Consider the following 18,781-nt stretch of genomic DNA (forward strand, 5'->3'; position numbering starts at 1 on the left):
TGATTCTTATTACATATCCAAGCATTTTTTTTTTGAGTTCACAGTTTTTAAAACTTAGGAGTAATCTGAATAAGAATTTTATACCTTGCTTTTATCATTCAATATTAAAAGTTATGTAGCAGACAGCACAACCTGTCTGTATCTATAATTTTTCTCTACTTTTAATTGTTAGAGTAAATTTACAAAGGAGTAGCATTATTTGAACAGATGGAATGACAAATTATATGGCTGCTGATCTACAGACAAATGGTCTTCCAAAAGAGTTGTACTGACTTCTATGACCACAGACAATTTATAAGTCTATCAACTTAACAACATCTTCTGGAAGGTTATATGTTGTAATTTAAAAAGTTTTTGCCAGTGTAATGGTTGGAAAGGACTATTTAAGTCTAGTCTTGAATGAAATTTTGTTATTTTTAAGTCAGGCTTCCATTTTTTGAATTTTAAATCAAGGAGAACTGACACACTGGGAAGTTTGCCTCATGTGACAACAGACTGATTTTATTCCTCTTCAATCTCTACAATTTAACAGTCTGGGCATTAAGTGCTTCCTCTGTATTTCTTTTTTGTGTATGTGGTACCGGGGATCGAACTCAGGACCTTCCGCTTGTGAGGCAGGCACAGTGCCACTGAGCTAAATCCCTGGCCCTCCTCTGTACTTCCTGCAGCTGTTTTAACATGGAATTCTATTTTTATAGGACAAGCAGAATCAAGAAGAAAACATACCACTCTCTTTAGCTTACTTCTCCTAAGAAGATCTGTTGTTGGGTATGCACCAATACAGACAATGTATGTGAGGTAGCTGAGGCCCACCACATCATCTTTATAAAATAACAGATTCTTGTTGGCATCACTAAGTGGTATTTCCAAGGTCAGGAAAATTGATTGTCAGTCCTCAACAAGAAACATGCAAACAGAATGCAACAAATCATTAGAAAGATAATACATTATGACCATGTTGGCTTCATCCCAGAAATGAAAGGATTGTACAACATACATAAATCAATAAATGTAATGTACCATATAAATACAATAAAGGATAAAAACTACATAATCATTTCAATAGATGCAGAAAGAAAAACTTCAACAAAACTCTCTTTCATAATAAAAAAAAATCTGATGAAAATAGGTACAGAAAGACCTTGCCTCAATTGATAAAAGCCATATATGACAGACCTACAGCCAATATCATACTGAGTGGGGAAAAATTGAAAGAATTCCCTGTAAAATCAAGAATAAGATAAGAATACCTTCTTTCAGCACTATTGTTTAATATAATACTCAATATTTTAGCTAGAGTAATGAGACAAGATAAAGAAAGTAAAGGGATATAAATAGGAAAGGAAGACATCAAATCAACAGTGTTCCTGTACATCAATAATGAACCCACTGAGAAAGAAATCAGGGAAACAATTCCATGTATGATAGTGTCAAAAATCAAATATCTAGGAATCAACCTAACCAAGAAAGTGAAAGACCTCTAAAATGAAAGCTATAGAACTCTGAAGAAAGAGATTGAAGAGGATGGTAGCAAATGGAAAGATATCTCCTGTTCCTAGATAGGCAAACTAATATTATTAAAATGACCATATTACCAAAAGTGATCTATAGATTTAATGCAATCCCTATTAAAATGCCAAGAGTTTTCTCCACAGGACTAGAAACCATTCCTAAGATTTACATGGAAATTAAAGAGACCTAGGATAGCAAAAACAATCATGTGAAACAAGAGTAAAGTAAGAGGCATCACAATTCTGAATTTCAAATTATATTATAAAACCATAGTAACAAAAACAACATGGCACTGGCACAAAAAATAGACATGTAGACTACTCGAGTAGAAATAGAAGGCATAGAAGCAATCTTGAGCCATCCAATCTTTGACAAACAGGTCAAAAACATATACTGGGGGGACGGGGATTTAGCTCAGTGGTTTCGCCACCTGCTGCACAAGCCCAAGAACCGGAGTTCGATCCCCGGTGCCAGAAAAAACCAAAACAAGCAAACAAACAAAAAACATATACTGGAAAAAGCCTCTTTTAACAAATGGTGCTGGGAAAACTGGTTATCCACGTGCAGAAGAATGAAATTGTACTCATATCTCTCACCCTGTGCTAAAATAATAAAAATGGATAAAACACCTAGAGATATAAAAATAGAAACTTTAAAACTACTAGAAGATAACATAGAAGAAACACGTGAAGCCATAGCCACAGGCAAGGACTTCCTGGAGTTCTAGAACTCCAATGGCACAAGAAATAATACCAGCAATCAACAAGTGGGATTACATCAAATTTGCAAAGGAAACAAAAAACAGAATGAAGAGGGAACTTAAAGAATGGGAAAAAATATTGCCAGCTACTATTCTGATAGAGGACTAATATCTAGAATATACGAAGAACTAAAAAAATTAATCCCCTCAAAACAAATACCTCAATAAAAAAAGGGATCTGAAGAGACAATTCTTAAAAAAAAAAAGTACAAATGGCCAATAAGTACCTGAAAAAATGGTTATCATCTTTAGCCAATAAAGGAAATTTAAATCAAAACAACTCTGAGATTTCACTTTATTTTACTCCATAAGAATGGTGATTATCATGAACACAAAAAACGCAAATGTTGGTGAGGATCTAGGAAGAAGGGAACACTTTTACACACTCTGGTTTCTGTTCAGAGTGCATAAATCTTTTGTCTTTTATTTTTAAATTATTAGTAGGAATGTAAACTAGTACAACTGCTATGGAAACAAGCATAAGTATTTCTCAAAAAAGTAAAAATAAAAATCCTGTTTGATACATCTGTACCTGTCCTGGGTATATTTCTGAAGGATTTAAAGACATCATAGTGATATATGCATACTCATGTTTATAGTAGCATAACTCACAATAGCTAAGTTCTGGAAACAGACTAGATACCCATCAATAGATGAGCAAATAAAGAAAATGTGGCGTATAAACAAAATGGAATATTTTTCAGTCATAATGAGCAAAATGGTGTCATTTACAGGAAAATGGTTGGAACTTGAGACTATAGTGTTAAGTGAAAGAAATCAGACACAGAAAGTTAAATATTACATGTCTCTTATATGAGACATCTAAAATATAAATAAATAAAAAACTAAAATAAAGTAGATATTGTAGGAAACAAAAAGGTAGACTTTGTAGAGATGAGGTAGGAAAGGGGCTAAAGAGATTGAAAATGTTCAATATTATATATTTTCCAAACAAATGTAACTATTGTTTTATGAACATACATGAATAAGAAGAAAGGAAAAGAGGGCTGGGGATTTAGCTCAGTGGTTTTGCAGCCTGCAGCGCAAGCACAAGGACCCTAGTTCAATCCCCGGCACCAAAAAAAAAAAAAAAGGAAAAGAAAAAAGGAAAAGAAATATTATTGACATCAGATCAGGTGTTGTTTCAGAACATTCTATTCCTATACAAAAAACCATATGAGAAGTCAAATTATAATTAGTGTTCTCAGTAACCAGAGAATTAGGATGGGGTGAGAGATGGTGGTTGTAGGGATGGAATGATTTTAGTGGTTGATTTCATCAAGCTACATGAATCTGATGCATTCCTCAACACCAAGGCAAAGACTGGACAGGAGGTAGGCATACGTGGCCCAATGAACAACCACCTCTCTCCATTGGGCCTGCTTGAGATTCACTAGCATATTTTCCCATCTTGGCCTCTTTCCCCTAGACTCCATGTACACTGTGTTCAATTCAATTCTACAATACTTGTTAAGTTTCTTGTATTGGACTCTGGAACTCTAAAGATGAATAAAAAATTAATTACTGCTCCTAGGTACCTTGCAGGTGTTATAGAAAATCAAAGACATACTGTACATAATTACAAAACACTATATCATGAGGGGTTGGTTGTTTTCTAGGTGTGGAATATCTGACCTCTTATCATCATGGCTGGCTTACAGAATTTTGAAATTTAGCTAGGCCACACTAGCTGTTTGATGAGAGCAATTCAACTTTACTAGTCCTTAGTTTGCTTGCATGTAAAATGGAGACTATAAAAGTTTCTAGCTCACTGAATTGTGCAGTTTGAATGAGATGATACTTGTAAAGTTATTAGAACAATGTCTGGCACATAGTATGAAAATTATAATGATAAATTCAATTAAACCTCATGATGGATATTGGAAATATGACATGGTATCTGCTTCTCTGGTGTCCATTCTATTTGGAGGCCATCAAACTTGCCATTGTCAGTTCACATTGTCTGAAGCTCCATTTCTAAGACATCACACTCACCTACTCTTTCTTCTAGCAACTGTTTCTGAGAAGGACACATGACATGACATAATCTTGTTCAGTGTAAACCTCATGATTTTCTTGGGAATGTTGAGAAAGATACTCTGGCTTTTCTTTTCTTGTGAGTTTAAATCTGGAATACTTAATAATTGGCATCTATCTTGTGATAATAAAGGTACACCTTGTGTGATAATAGAGTCAACAAAAAGGAAACAGAGTGAAGAGATGGTGAAAGAACTCGAATCCTGAAGACATTTGTTAGATTTCCAGGTCTACCTCCATCTTTGGCTGTTTGGTTACATAAGCCAGTACAGTCTCCACTTTTATGCAAGCCAGTTTGTATCAAGTTTTCTTTTTCTTTTTTTGTCTTTTTGAAATGGTGTCTCAATGTGTCTCCCAGGCTGCCCTTGCACTCCTGAGCTCAAGTGATCCACCTGCCTCAGCCTCCTGAGTATGCGGGCCACTGTGAAGGCTACATCAGGTTTTCTTTCACTTGCAACCAAATGAGTTCTGATACTTTTACAAAATGCATTTTAAAATAAGTTTATATTGGTCTAATGATCATGGCCAAAAAAGTTGCCCAATTGCTCTTGTTCAATTAATGGACAAATTTATATTGGGCTTTTTGTTGCATGGTCAGGTCCTACAAAGTTTAAGAAAATTCCTTTTACTACAATTGAACGAGAATTCACAGTCTCTGTGTTTTCTTTTCTTAAGGAACAAAGGTCGATTTTACCTGGGTAGTTTGTTTGTTTTTTTTAACAATACTTGTGATTGAGCCCAGGGCCTTTCCACTGAACTATATCCCCAGTTTTTTCTTATTTTTAACTTAGAGACAGGGCATTGCTAAGTTGCTAATTTGCCTAGCTAGGCTCAAACTTTTGATCTTCCTGCCTCAACCTCTCAGAGGGCTTGGGACTACAGGCAGGTGCCAGCTCACCTGCCTTGGATTTTTGAGACAATGTCTCACTACGTAGTCCAGGCTGGTCTTGAACTTGCTATGTAGCCAAGTGGGCCTGGAACTTGTTATCCTCCTGCCTCAGCCTGCTATGTACTGGGATTACAGGTATGTGTCACCAGGCCTGGCTTAGCCCAGTAGGTTTTAAGTGAGGAGTAGGTTCTTAGTTCCAATCCTGTCCTTTTCTTCTCTGCTGTGTTGTGCTAGGACTGAGATTTTGGCAAACCTCATTTCCCAATCTCCTTGCTAGTGAGCTTCCTGTTGAGCTGAACAAATGGGAAGCCCTAGGAGAGTGAAAGGTGGGACGAGGTCATTCTTCCTCTTTCCAGTTCCTGAGTGTGGAACTGTAGTAGCAGGTTGAGAGAGGTAGCTGCTCTCTGCAGTTCTAAGGTTTTATTTTTTTCAGTATCCACTTTTTGATCTTCCAGTCTTCTAGTCTTTATACCAAATTCCTAATAAATCCATCCCATTTTCATGAGTGGACCTTGGGTGTTAGAGTACTTGATACAGGTATGGTCCTAGGAAGCAGACTCTCAAATTCTGATATCCTGGGAATGATTTAAACTGAGATCTGAATTCTTTGCTGGTGGAAAATGGGAAGTGGTGCTCTGTGGCATGCACTGACATCATGGTTGATTATATTGTTATCTGTTCTTATCAGCTCTGAATGCAAATGGAGACCAAGTACATTTGACCATGAAGACAGTAAAGATGATCACAAGGGATGTGAGATAAAATGACTGCTTCTGGTTGCAGTATGTATGGTGCCTGAAGGAAGAAAGCAAGGTCATATGTAGAGGGCTTCTGAGCTGCCCTAGTAGTATCTATTATCTCTGTTAGTTACAGGAATAACTATACATGACTGAAAAAAATCAGACCCAAGCATTCCTCAACTGGCTGAGTCTCATATGTAAATGTCTGGGCAGGCCTTTGGAAGAAACAAGTCTGAGTCTAGGAATGGAATACTTGCATGGACTTGTATGAAGCTGAGAATCCTGACCCCCGCACTCCTACCCTTCCCATCCCTGAGCTTCCCTTGAGAGTGGAAGAAGCCTCCCCTTTCCTGTCTGATAATGCTAGCCTTCCCCTTTTGAAAACCTGTAACTGTTACAAATAGCACAGGAGAAACCACCTGGAACAGGCTTGGTGTGAGCAATAGAGCTGATTTATTTGCTTGGGTGCAGGCAAGCTGGGATCATAAATGTCAGACACTTGGCCAGAGGAGAAGTTAAGTTTTTATAGGGGCTGGGAATGAGATTATAATCCTAAGAAATCTGGGTGGAATGCTTGGGGTCAAAGTTTCCAGGACAGTCAGTACAGGTATGCGATGATACTGGGCTTCTCAGTGCCTGGGAGACTGTGTGTCCTGTCTTCAATTTTCTTTATGGCCATCTGTTCTGTTTGCTGAGGGCAGCAGGGCCCTTTAGTAGTCTCCTGTTGTTTGCTGAGGGCTGCTTATTTGCTCAGAGGGTCTCACTCAGGCCAGGCATGACAGTAATAACCACATATGAGACAATGACTCTGCAAGGGAGATCTTTATTCATTTTAAGTTCCAGTGTGCCTAGCTGCTATAGGCTTCTGGTTTTTTCTGGAGTCAATTTCCAGCATATTCGGGGGGCCAAGGGAGGAAAACTTACTGCCAAAAGAAGCATAAGATTTTGTTAAAATTTCTAAGGAAGAAACTGGACAAATATATGTAGAGCTTGATTCTAAAAGTATTAGAGTGTGGATAACACATAATAAAATTGGACTGAGATAAAATTTAGGTACCCTTGATATGGTACACTTTCCACAGGTTTTCAGGCTTATGATTGTACTGTTATAGTATTAGCCCCTCAAGAAATTAAATTCTGTTGTATATCATGCCCTCATGCAATCTCTTTACACTTTGATTATTGGTGTGGGTATGGTTTTTTGTTTGTTTGTTTGTTTTGCTAATGAGATATAGCAAATGTGATTTAAAGAGATTTGAAACGCAATTTCACATTGCAGCTTTCCCTCTTTTTTTCTCTTTTTGAGCCAGCTCCTATGGCAAAGAATTCTAGAATAATCTGTGGAAGACATATGCTCCAACCAACAGCCAGAACCAGCTCTAAGACCTGTGAACGAAGGCATCGGAGACCAACAATCCTCCAGTAAAACTGTTAACTGACTGAAAATACATGAGTGAGTGGCTGACACCAGGTAGAACAGAACTGAGCTGCCTCTGTGACGCTCAGCCCAAACTGTTAACCTACAACACCATAAAAACATAAATAATTATTTTAAGTAACTAAATTTTAGGTAGTTTGTTATAAAACAAAGCTAGCTGGAATAAATATTTGAGTTTGAGTAGCTGGGAATGGCTCTACTTGCTTAGTGGACTGGCTGAAACCTGGACTAAATGATAGGCTACATTCAATGATATCGAGTCACCAGAAGTCCTCTGGAAGAAAGTACATGAGAGATTCTAAAGGCAATGGCCATCGTGGTTCATGCCTGTAATCACAGCACTTGGGAGGCCGAGGCAGGAGGATTGCTATGAGTTTGAGGCCAGCCTAGGCTACATAGTCTAATGCTAGCCTGGCATATATAGCAAGACCCTATCTGGGAGAAAAAGAGGGAGGGAGGGAAAAGAAAGGGAGAAGGGAGGGGGAGGAGAGAGAGAGAGAGAGAGAGAGAGAGAGAGAGAGAGAGAGAGAGAGATCGATCTCATTGGGCTCTGGAAGGGTCTAAGGTATAGTTTTTTCCCTAAAGCTCTGTGGACTTGGGGAAGGGGAACCCTAGCAACCTTGCACAGTGCTTTCTGTAGACTGTTTTGTGTAGGCCAAGGAGGATGACAGGCGGAGATGATTTCAGCAGAGACGATGAGAGCCCTTTACCCACAGGAATCTTTGTTGGTGGTTAGCTTTAAGAAATAAATAGATGGGTAACCTACCAAAGCATTACTTGATCTGTAGAACAGAAACCAGACCTGACTTATACCTTGAGAACTGCAGCTTCTTCCTCAATTACAAAATTGGTGTGAATCAGAATATATTATACTCAGCTATTTCACAACAAATAAAATAATTTTAAATTGTAATTTTTTGAAGATTTTAACCTAAAAGGGCTAAGAATCTCCTAATATCACAAAATATAAGCATAAATCTGAATAATACTGAGCTCTCCAGATCATCTGTAGTATATTTTATAAGGTAAATTTCAACATAAACTTGAAGGAAAAATTTTTTTTTTTTTGATGAGATTTTGCTATCTTGTTCAAATTGATCTTGAACTTTTAGGCTCAAGTGCTCCTTCTGCCTCAGCCTCCCAAGTGCTGGTACTACAGGTGTACACGCACATCCAGCTCCATAAAGTTGAAAGAAAATTGATATAAGTTTTGGTCAAAAGATTGGCATAATTTACTAAACTTCATACATATTTTTTAAGGTGAAAATAATTTATATTTCTAAGATGACTTATGTGTTGGGTGCACATAATTCAATAATTTTGTTAAAGAGATCTATATAGAGACTTTAAAAATTGAATAATCTATTAAAAAGATTAAATTGTTTTGGCACACTGATTTTTGAACTTAAAAAAATTAAATTATTAAGTAAATGGATCACATAATTAAAGGATGAGTGGAGAGGGGAGGAGCAGTTTAAACCTGGACACAATCCAAAGTAAGAATGGGCACAGGAAGAATTCTGAGAAGCACACTCAAGTGTAACCCAAGACATGAAAACATAAATTACCATAAAATGCCATTGTTCAACCTGTTGAGTGAGCAAAATTATATTTTAAAAATATTCAATACTGGAGGCCAGGGATTTAGCATAGTGGTTCTGCCGCCTGCCTCACAAGCACAAGGTCCAGAGTTTGATCCCCAGTACCAAAAAACAACAACAAAAAAAAGAACTCTTTACAAAGGATTTGGTTAAATAAAGGGACTCTGGAAAGGTGTAGGCTGGGTACAGGGAACTCCAAGGGACAATGCAGTACCTCAGGGCTAGCACAAAGAGAAGGTGGTGGTGGTGGTGGTGTGTGTATCTGTGGCATTTAGGCCTGAGAAGGGGAGGAGGAGGAATAGTTACTAGAACCTAGTAGCAGAGCAAGCCAGAGGGTCATTTGATGGGCTCTCTGGCTTTGATTGAGAGACTTATCCTGCCAGCAGTGACCCTGGAGAAAGTGAGCATGGGATAAACATCATAACACTTTTCTCTCATCTTCTGATTTCTTGCGTGTGGCCCATTGGCTGAGCCCAACCAGAAGCCAGAGGGCAAGGGAGCCCATTGTTATAGTCCACACAAGTTAGCCTTGTGGGGCAGCATGGTGAAGAGGACTGGAGGAGAGAGGATCTGGAGGGGCCAATGGCAAATATCCAGACCAAAAACTTTGAACTAAAATGGCAAAAAGTGAGCTGCAACTGTAGCCTTTTATTAACAGAGAAATGGCTAATTAAACTGTCGCAGCTGCTCAGATTATGCAGCCTTTAAAAATGATCATTACATTTCACATTTTACATGACCTATTATACACTGTGAAATAGGAAGAAAAGGGGCAAAGGGGAAGGAAGTGGGAGGGCTAGAGGAAAGGATAGAAGGGAATGGGATTAATATGAGAAAATGGAAAAATAGGAACAAAATTTTTGTAAACAGGGAGGGCTGGAGGGGTTGAAGGGAGGGCTGGGCAAAGGTGAAAAACAAGAACCAAGAGAGACTATGAAAGGTGCAAATTTCCAACAATGAATGTCATTATATTGTATACCTAAAATGTACCAATTATTAGAATGAATAATCAAAAATGTAAAATAGGAAGAAAAGGTCCAAAGGGGTAGGGGTAGTGGGAGGCACAGGGAAAAGGAAAGAAGGGAAAGGAAAAAATGATGAGAAATGGAAAAAATGGAAATAAAGTCTTTGTAAATAGGGAAGGGTGGAGGGCGTGAAGGGAGGGCTAGGAATGGGGAAAAAATAAGAACCAAGATGCATTATATAAAGGTACAATTCCCAATGAGAAATGTAATTGTGTTGTATACCTACAATGTACCAATAAAAGAATTTAATACAAAAAAAAAGAAAAAGAGAAAAATGATCATTACAAAAGCTAGTCAGCAATATAATATGAGCTTAAGGTATATAAGAAATTTTTAAAAGAATGGAAAATTACATGTTACAATTATAACTAAATGTAGTTAATGGACAAAGAGCAGAACCAAACAGCAAAAATGAAAATACTTGTAATTAGATGATGAAATCATAGGTAATTTTTCTTTATTCTTTCTTACTTCCTCAAACTCTCCCAAATGTTATTCTTGCTCCCTTTGTAAAAGGTACTCTTAAATAAAAGACTTAGTACTCTCCTAACTCTTTGAAGAACTGCCATTATATATTTTTTAACCAATCATATTAATGTCATAAAAAAGAAGAATGCTAAGTATAGCTGTTCTCAACAATATAATGAATCTCAGAGACAGCTGTGTATAAGGACCTATCACATACAAGGTATTGTGCGAGAGACAAGATCCCACTCCCTGCCCTCTGGGAGTCCAAGGGGAAGATGAAGCAAGGGTTCAATTCCTCATGATTCAAAGCTGAGAAAGATAATTGCTTTTAGAGGGGAAAAAGCATTGCTATGCCCAAAGGAAAGAAACTCATATTCAGTTGGAAAAAAATCATAAAATATTCACTGGCAGAGATAATATCTAAAGGATGGACGTGATTTTTTCCAAGGAGAATTGACATCCCAAAAAGGAAGTATTTGGGGTGAAAAGGACTGTGTAAGACATATTTGAAGACCAGTCAGCACTTTTGATTCTGCTGGAAGTTGAAGCATATATACAAGAGCCTGGGATACAAGCCCATGCCATGTATTTAGGGTAAAAATTTCTTGCAAAGCATGGCTCACTGCTTCCTAGGGAGAAATCTCCTGCAGATGAATTGGCTTGATCACATACTGGGAACTGCCTTTTTGGTAAGAGGTTGTGGCTGGTACATAGTGAAACTATCAATGATACTGGCATTTATCAGGAATTTACTGTGTGTTACACCTGCTAAATGACTAATAAAGGAAATCATTAACTACCTTTTTTATATTGTTTGTTTTTAGATAAAGAAGCTGATGCTTAGGGGGGTCAACTGGCACATTTAAAGTCATGTAACTCGGGGATGGGGATTTAGCTCAGTGGTTCTGCCACCTGCCTTGCATGCACAAGGTCCCAAGATCGATCCCCAGTATAAAAAAAAAAAAAGATTTCAGTTGTAATAAATTGAAGATGTGAATTTATAAAAATAAATAAATAAAGTCATGTAACTCATGCATAGTCAAGCTGGGATTTGGATCTTGGAAGCCAGAACCAGCATTTGGCCCTTCTGTAGTACCCCCCAGAAAGAGCAAGTATAATTAATCCTTGACCAGACAAGAGACCATGAGATGTATGTAACTGGTAAAATCCCACCTTCAAGTCCCCTCTGGTAGGAAATCAGGGCACATTAAGTGTTGTAATTAACATGGATTCATTGTCCTAAACTGAACTGGTAGCTTTAACTAAATGATTTAATATCGCTGTACCTCAGTTTCCTCATCTATAAAGTAGAGATATTAATAATATTATTTTCAGAGTGTTTTGAGAAGATTTATTCCAACAGTTCATGCAAAATGCTTAACAACCTTGAGCATAGACTATGTACTTGATGTAGATATACAGATGGCACACTGTATTATAGAACATTTTCCACACTGGGACACACTGCCTTACGGTCTCCTCCCACGACAGTGATGCCTGGATTTTAGGATACTGAAACTGGGTAGCCTTTTCCCTATTTTATATTCTAGAAAATAGCCCTAGCTAGGGCCAAAGATGGCAATGTTTTGTAAAAATTCATTATGCCACTGGATTCCCAACAGAGTTAAACACAACCACCCAATCTCAACTGGCGATGGGATTCAGCATGCTAATCACATATCTGGGAGGTGGGGGCTAGAGTAGGTGGGCTTGCTTCCCAGGGGGCACAACCATGTGTGTGTACCCTGTTCTCTGTGGCATTCAAAAGTGCTGCTCCTCCAGCAGGGACCTCAGATCAAGACATGGGACCTGGGAAGCGGCTCAGGGACCCCACCCTACTGAAAGTGGTGTTCAAACGTTCCTCAAAGGCTATCAAATCTATGGGAGCCAAATGGACTGACAGAAGAATAAATGTATGAACTTGAAAGTCCTGAGGAAGTCACACTGCCAAAAGTGGGACATCTGAAACACTTTATAGAATAAACAATTGAGTTTATACTTCAAAGGCATTCTCTGATTGGTATAGACAGACAATTGAGAAACTAAGATGTATAATGTATTACTCACTTTTATATCCCTTCATTCCCATTAGCCCCAAATTCTGCTCAGCCTACATAGTTGTAATAAAAAGTACATTGAAAATTCAAGTTTTCAGAAAAAATTATTACAGTAAAAGACATACTGCCATGAATCCCCTCGAAATATTCAAAATACTTTCCCTCATTTTGAATGCAGTTATCCCATCGTTCTTATGCCTTTTACTGTAATAATTTTTTTTTTTGGTACTGGGGATTGAACTCAGGACCTTGCACTTTCAAGGCAGGCGGCAGAACCACTGAGCTAAATCCTGGGCCCCAACTGTGATAAGTTTTTAGAAATTTAAATATTCAACATATTTTTCAATCATCCCTTGTAAATACCAGCTAAAAAACTTGCTATAGGCTTACTAACCTAGGACTGTTATACCAGCTAGTGTACACATTTGGATAGTCCCTGGGTCAATTAATGATCTGAGCTTCATGACTCCAGCAGAAATACCAAGTTTAACACAACTAGCCTGTTGTGTAGCAGTCACTCTCCTCCTCAACACATGTCCTGGGAGCCACAGGACATCCATAGTGCTAACCATGAAAGGCTCTCAGGAGGGAGCATTACTGTGTCACAGCAGTAAACACTGAGATACAGGAAAGGTCGAGTTTAAAGTCACACAGAGGACCAGGAAAGGAGGGTAGTTTGGGGCTCTATTATGGTACTCGTTTGAAATCTCTGCAGGCACAACATATTAGAATGCTGATTCTTTTAATTGTATATCATTGATTTCTAAGGTTAAAAACAATTTTTTAAAGGAAAAATGTAGTTAAAAGGAAAAAACTCACCATTAAACATTGTGCCATTATTGGTTAAAACAAATACTATGTGATTTATATTTAAAAAAACCACTCAAGAATTTTATCCCACAATTTGTGCCCTTAATGTGTACTTAAGTGCATTTTGTTAATTAGAACAGCTTCAGATGCAGTCAAGATTCCAGGAAACCATAAAATGTGTCAGTGATGGCTTGAGTTTATACAAAGCTCTGGCTGTGAGATTCCAGTCTCTGGAGGAAATGATAAAAATAACTCTATCGAAAATCTGTTTCTGTAACTGGAAATTTCCATGCATATCTGTCTCTGGAACTCATTTTGGAAAGTCAGGGGGAAATAATTCGCTTTGCTTTCATGTTGGCAGCAAGAAGAAGCCTCAGGACACACTGCATCCAGGATCCCATGGGCCGACTTTCAAAAACGCAGTAGTGCTTTTTTGACACCACCGAGTATGGGTTTCCATACTATCATAGAAACAAAATCTCAATATAATAAACAAAGGTTTATTCTTGGTCATGTTCTGTGTCTACAGAGGTGAGAGCCCTTAGAGGGAAAGGGTGAACCTCTTGACTTTCTCTAAGTACATGACCAGGTGCTGTCTAGTCTTTGCAGGCTCCCGATTAAATTGCTAGGTCAGCCAAAGGCATTGAAAAGTGAAAATAGCAAAATAAGCAGGCCAAGAAACCCTTGTTTGGAGTTTAGAAGCCTTTAGAGGATGTCCCATCATGTCACTCTAGGTCCTAAGACCACAGGCTCCGATCTGGGAAGAAAAGTTATCAAATAGGAAAAAAATCACTTTTCTGATTAGAAAATATGTAACTCCTCAAAAATAGATTGGAGTGGAGAAACTACTCTTGGGAAAAAAACCCACATCTATCTGCAAGCAGCATGATTCAAAACCTTTCTTTCCACTCTAATGTCCTAGTCCAAGTGTTCAGCCTCTCTACCCAGACCTATTACAAGAGCCTTCTTCCTCCATTCTATGGGCCATGGACAGCTCAGTAATACTAGCACATTTCATGGGGTGCTCCTATTCTGAATATTTTTTTTTTTTTTTTTGTATCAGGGATCAAACTCAGGACCTTGCACTTGCAAGGCAGGCCGCGGCACCACTGAGCTAAATCCCCGGCCCCTGAATTTTATATAGTGTCCTATTGTCCTATTACATCACATATTTTTATTGGTTCCTACAAAATTCATTCGCCACCCAGCTCTGCCCTGTTCATGTCCCAGGAGGATGATATTGTTGTCAATGACTCTCCCTGTAGGTCCTTCCCTCTTCCCTATGCTCTGTGCAGAAAGAAAGGAAGCTTAAAGCTACTTGGGATGTGTCTTAGTTACTTTTCTCATTGCTGAGGCGAAATACCTGACACCCAAAGTTAAAGGGGGAAAGTTTTATTTGGCTTACAGTTCATAGAGGTGTTAGTCCATAGTTGGCTAGCTCCAAGGCAAAGTGGCACATGGCAGAGGGGCCACAGTTCATGGCAGACACAAGGTAGCAAAAACAAGAGAATCTTAACAGCATTTTTCTGCCCCTTTTGTCTTATCCAGACTACCAGGATTAGGATGGTGCCAAACTAATCAGGGTAGTGGTTTAGTAATCGCACACCCTTAATCCCACCATTACACACTCTACATCCAGCCACCTCTGAAAAAGCCATCTATAACCACATGAGCCTTTGGGGGCACATCTAGGCCCAAACCATAATAGGGTGGGATTATGAGGGTAGATAAATATGGTTGGCTTTGGAATAAAAGAATTATATGAGCACTGTATGAATTTCTAAATATGTTCTAAGAAGCACAAGGTGTCTCAAAGGCTTTTGGATGGACTTACATAGTAGGGTGCTTATATCCTCCACTCCAATCCCACTACTGTTCTTTTTGCTAAATATTTTTAATTGACACATAGTAAATGTGTATATTCATGGGGTACAATGTAATATTTTAGTGCTGTATACAATGTATAATTATCAGATTAGGGTAATTAGTATACCTATCACCATAAGTATATTGAAACAGTTATTTCTTTGTTTTGGGAACATCAAAATCCTCTCCATTATTTTGAAATATACAATTATTGTCAACCATAGTTACCCTACTTTGCTATAGAACTTAGAAGTTATTTCTCCTAACCAACTGCACCCCTGAATCCATTAACCATCCTCTACCTCCCCACATGCTTCTCAGCCTCTGGTAATGACTACGCTAATCTTTATTTCTACAAGATACATTTCTTTAGCTTCCACACATAAGTGGGAATAAGCAGTATATATATTTTTATGCCTGACTTATTTCACCGCACATAATGTCCTCCAGCTCCATCCATGTTGCCACAAATAATAGGATTCATTGTTCATTATGTTTGAATAATATTCCACTGTCTATATACATCACATTCTTTATCCATTCATCCATTGGTGAACACCTAGGTTGATTTTACCTTGGCTATTGTGAATATTGCTGAAATAAATATGGGGAGTGCAGGTATTTTTTAACATATTAATTTCCATTTTTTCAGATACAGTCTGGGTAGGGGGATTATAGGGGTCATATGGTAGTTCTTTTTCTGGATTTAAAAAAACCTCTGTACTATTTTGCATAATGACTACTTATTTACATTCTCACCAACAGTGTACAAGGGTTCCCTCTTCTATACATCCTCATCAGCACTTATTGTTTGTCTTTTGGAAAACAGCCATTCTTACTGGTGTGGGGTGACAGTTTATTGTGGTTCTGTATACTGTATCTCTAATATTTGACTATAAGAATCTTAGATGACTGATATTGTGTTCAATTCATCCTTATCGTTCCCAAAAGACCTACCTGACACAGTCTTGCAAATAGCAGACACTTAAAGCACATTTGTTAGTGGATGAATGAATGAAAGACTAGTACTATACTGGGAATCACAAGACCTATTTTTTGCTACTACTTGACTCAAGAAAGTCACTTTGCCCCAATATCACCACCTCTAAAATGAGGAAGGTAGACTACATGGTCTCACCCAAGCTAGACAAATGTAACTCTACCACTGAGTTATATCCCCAGCCCTAGAATAACTCTTTTTAAAGGTCATGAAGTATATATATCAGAATCTACTCCTAAACATTTATATATATATTAGATATTATATATATTAGATATATATATATGTATATCTCCATTCCTGTTACTACTTGATGGCCTAGCTGTCTGCATAAGAACAAAAAGGAATGGGCCCAAAGAATAGCATGAGTAAAGTTGCATGCAGGAGTAATTTCCAATATGGGAAAGGCAGTGTAACCCAGACAAGGACTAAGTTCCAGCTCCAATTCTACCCTTAAGTTATGAAATAACTTTATACAAGTCACATCATCTCTTATGTTCTTTCCTTTTAGTTCATTTCTTTTAGTTTGGTTGTGCTAAGAATCTTAGAGAGGCAACTAAGATGTTGACACCTGCCTTTAAAAGAAAGCATAACATTGCCCTCCCTACAGTTGACAAGAACTCACTATAGTCCTGTATAATGCATTTAAGAAACCAGTGAAGTTTTATATAACACATTTAACTACTGGGACATAGAGACGGGGGCAAGAGGTGCTTAAAAGACCATCTCTCTTTATCTAAAATGCAGCCTGGGTATTTAAACATAATATATTGGGGCAATTAAAATGTATTAAAATATGAAGAAAATACATGAAATATACAAGTAGAAAATAATACAAGATGGTTCTATAACCAAAGACAATAATTCTGAGAATTTTCATACTTTTACTTCTTTTTTGGAGAAAGGGGGTGTGATGATTATATAAAATTTTTAATAGAACATGAATCATAGAGTAAATACATTTTAATATATTACCTCTTTCTGGCTTTTATTATATAGAGAGTACTTCCATATTATTATTCCTCACAAATACTATATATATATAAGTTTTTCAGTGGTGGGGATTGAGTCTAGGGCCTTGTACAAGCTAGGCAAGTACTCTACCACTGAGCTATACCCCCAACCTCAGAAACAGAATTATAAATAACAACATATAGTCTAGTGAGCAAAGGTTCAAGTTCTTCCTTGTTGTATCAGTCAGGATAAACTAAGTAATGCTGTAGCAACAAAATCTCAATGTAATAAACAAAGGTTTATTCTTGGTCATGTTCTATGTCTTTTGAGGGTCAGCAAACATCTCTGTTAATTTTTGTTAGTGAGAGACTGAGGCTGATGTAGCCATTACTACCTTAAAAGTTGTTGGTTACCATAGCAGATGAGAAAATGCAGCCAAACTCCTACATCCTCCACCTAGAGATAACACGTATTCTTTATGTTTACATTTAAGTGACCAAAACAAGTTACATAACCGCATGGAAATACAGTTGCAGAGAGGTGGAATCCTATAATGTGCACAAGGGCAAGAGACCTATAAAACAGTGAAATAACACTAATGACCTCCACATGCACCAGGGAGGAAATAGGAATAAGTTATCTCTTTGGCAACATCTATGTGGTATTAACTGAGTTGTTTTATTTTATTTTTTTATTTTTATTTTTTATTTTATTAAATTCTTTTATAGGTACATTGTAGGTATACAACACAATTACATTTCTCATTGGGAATTGTACCTTTACATAATGCATCTTGGTTCTTAGTTTTTCCCCATTCCTAGCCCTCCCTTCACGCCCTCCACCCTTCCCTATTTACAAAGACTTTATTTCCAATTTTTCCATTTCTCAGCATTTTTCCTTTCCCTTCTTTCCTTTCCCCTGCCCCTCCCACTACCCCTACCCCTTTGGACCTTTTCTTCCTATTTTACATTTTTGATTATTCATTCTAATCATTGGTACATTTTAGGTATACAATATAATGACATTCATCATTGGAAATTTGCACCTTTACATAGTCTCTCTTGGTTCTTATTTTTCACCCTTTCCCAGCCCTCCCTTCAACCCCTCCAGTCCTCCCTATTTACAAAGATTTTGTTCCTATTTTTCCATTTTCTCATATTAATCCCATTCCCTTCTATCCTTTCCCCTAGCCCTCCCACGTCCTTCCCCTTTGCTCCTTTTCTTCCTATTTCACATTACCTATTATACATTTAGTCCTTATTTACACTTTCAATTTCTCACACCAGAGAAACTATTCGGAATTTATTCATGTGTGTCCTATTTATTTCACTTAAGAGTATTGCCTCAATATGCATCAATTTAGCTATAAATGTCTCTAATTTCTCACTTTTTATGGCTGAGTAGTACTCCAATTTATAAAAAAACCACATTTTCTTTATCCAGTCTCCAGTTGATGGGCATTTGGGCTGTTTCCAAATTTTAGCTATTACAAACTGTGCTGCTATGAACATGGGTGCACATATATCACTGTGGTATGATTCTTTTAATTCTTTGGGGAAGATCCCCAGCAGTAGAATAGCGGGGTCAAATGAGACTTCCAGTCCTAGTTCTTTGAGGTATCTCC

At 37.6% G+C, this 18,781-nt stretch overlaps 1 long non-coding RNA gene across 1 annotated transcript; it reads left to right on the forward strand.

Moving 5' to 3' along the window:
• The first annotated feature begins 5,102 nt into the window (after positions 1–5,102).
• Positions 5,103–11,346, forward strand: LOC147825930 (uncharacterized). Its single transcript, XR_015440093.1, has 3 exons — positions 5,103–5,333; positions 5,887–5,980; positions 7,249–11,346. It is a non-coding gene; the product is annotated as an uncharacterized LOC147825930 (long non-coding RNA).
• Positions 11,347–18,781: the final 7,435 nt, after the last annotated feature.

This window comes from Heterocephalus glaber, unplaced genomic scaffold (genome assembly GCF_053883595.1).
Source record: "Heterocephalus glaber isolate CG9 unplaced genomic scaffold, H.glaber_assembly_v1.0 deba00001481, whole genome shotgun sequence".
Classification (NCBI taxonomy): Eukaryota; Metazoa; Chordata; class Mammalia; order Rodentia; family Bathyergidae; genus Heterocephalus; species Heterocephalus glaber.